Source organism: Procambarus clarkii, chromosome 9 (genome assembly GCF_040958095.1).
Source record: "Procambarus clarkii isolate CNS0578487 chromosome 9, FALCON_Pclarkii_2.0, whole genome shotgun sequence".
In the NCBI taxonomy this organism is placed as follows: Eukaryota; Metazoa; Arthropoda; class Malacostraca; order Decapoda; family Cambaridae; genus Procambarus; species Procambarus clarkii.
In genome coordinates this window covers 24,435,927-24,438,072 of record NC_091158.1, presented here as the reverse complement: position 1 = coordinate 24,438,072, position 2,146 = coordinate 24,435,927, and the positions used below count along the sequence as shown (strand labels likewise).

The following is a 2,146-nucleotide window of genomic DNA, read 5'->3' as shown; positions in this document are numbered from 1 at the left end:
CACTAGGAGATCACACTAGGCGCTTCTGGCTCTTGGAGAGGGGCTCAACGTCACACGTTTAGGGGATGCGGCTCCAACACTTAGCCTCGTTGTCACGTGCACACACCCACTCGAGCCGCTGTGACTCCCCACTCTCTCCTTAGATAAGATATGATCTCCTCAATCCCCTATGACTTACTAGTATTACCTCCTACCCTGTCCACAGCAGTGGTTCTTGGTTCTTTCTCTCTCCTTCTTTACTACCTCCTGGGAAGCCTCACTAGGACAAGGGCAAACACCAGCAAATTGTGACACATTTACTTGACAAAGCACATACACGATACATACACACATATAATAATAATGAATCCTATACTCTATAATATCACAATCAGGTTGCACTCCAACACCATCAGAACTCTATTATCAGCTTATCAAGGGGTATCCTATCTCCTGGTTCGCCACCTGATACCATTAACCTCCTCAAGTTGGTCAAGCCTACATACACTGTTGCACTATCAGCAAGATAATGTATATATAGAAAATCAGCATTTGAATGCAATAACATATACCAGTATAAATGTTCATTGATACTTCAGTATAAAAACTCCTTGACATAAGAATGCCAACAGTCACTCACCTCTCACTGCGTCTTGCACGCTAATGACAACCAAACACTATCAACTCCCTACTAGTAATCCACCAGAACTTCCCCTTCCACCTCTGGAAGTTCACAACCCTAATATCCTTAGGTTCTTCCGGGCTTCACTACCAGGATCCTCTGCAGCTCCTCCCGGCTGCTATCATGAAGGTTCCTTGTGCAACTACGGTGCTTCACCCTTCTGTTAGGTTCTTCCACAGCTCTCTTGGCTGCTACACCACCTCTACAGAAGCACGTGACACTCCTCTTCACTGCTGCTTCTCCTCACAGCTCGAGGTCCTCTGCTCCGCTACCTTGGAGTCTCATCAGCTACTTCATCTGCTGGCTTCGAAGTTCTCAGCAACTTCTTCCCCAAAGAACAAACCTGCAACCCATCGACACTCCAATAAAATGTTCCCCTTTAACACATAAACAAAAAATATTCACACAATATGTTTGCCTCAAACCTCTATCTGTCCTCTACATACAGTGAGAGTGGACTCCCCCGTTTTGGGCGGGTCCATACTCCACCTCGCCTGGCGGCGGTCCTCACTCGCTGGGAGGGTCTTCCTCCATCCGGAGCCAGGCTCCCTCAGTCGTCCGCCAGCGCTCAGAGGGGGCGGACGTCGCTCCGTGTTCCTCCCTCTCCACTCTCTTATTTCAGGCTTTCTGCCTTATTAAAACATGTCTAACTTATAAATAAACATCGCTACTGTCGCTGGGCACACGACCAACTACAATGCAATCACTATGAACTGGCGTATATCGTGCTTACCACAGAACGTCTGGTCGAGGGCGCTTCTTCCTCTGACGAGGCTTGGTCAGGGCGCTCCACGGCCCACAATAATGCCTCCGGGCGGCTTAATATTCACTAATTATCGTCCACGACTTGAGACCACACGTCCCCAGCTCTATTCCACAGCTGGTACGTCTGCACACTTCTCTTCTCTTAGAGATATATCACTAGGGGTTCCCTTCTGACGGGAGCTCAACGGAGCGCGGCTTCCCCCTGCGATGTCTGGCACTCAAGTGAGGTCAAGGTCCTCCAGAAGCGAGCCTCACGCCTCCAGCAAAATGTCCACATCTCCTAGCCCGTCATTTATCTATTTTCTTCTGCATTGCCCATAATCTCAAACTGTTACACATATCCAACCAACTATTTTACATATGCGTTATCACCTCAATACTTGCTAGACCTTCTAGTTAGGTCAGGCTTGCTGAATAACTCTCAAGAAGGGAGACTCGTTTCTCCTGCAGGCTGAGATCATAACAGTATTCAGTTGCATATTGTCTTGGGGACCATTCAGGCTTGTTCGCATTTGTGTTCCTCACGTGTGCCCCAAAGAATGAGGTGATTTGGTAAAATGCTATGCCCAAGATTACTATCCGAGTGCCGGCGGTGGGGTGGTTCAAATAGCCTCGGCTATCACCTCATTATGTCCGGTCGTGATGGTCAAGTGGATTAAGGCGTCTTGTACATACCAGTTGCGTTGCACCTGGGAGTATGGGTTCGAGTCACTTCTGGGG

At 48.4% G+C, this 2,146-nt stretch overlaps 1 long non-coding RNA gene across 1 annotated transcript; it reads right to left on the bottom strand.

Moving 5' to 3' along the window:
* Positions 1-282: 282 nt before the first annotated feature.
* LOC138362947 (uncharacterized) lies at positions 283-1,853 on the bottom strand. The gene is made up of 2 exons (XR_011227928.1): positions 1,395-1,853; positions 283-1,004 (listed from the first exon to the last, which is right to left on the bottom strand). It is a non-coding gene; the product is annotated as an uncharacterized lncRNA (long non-coding RNA).
* Positions 1,854-2,146: the final 293 nt, after the last annotated feature.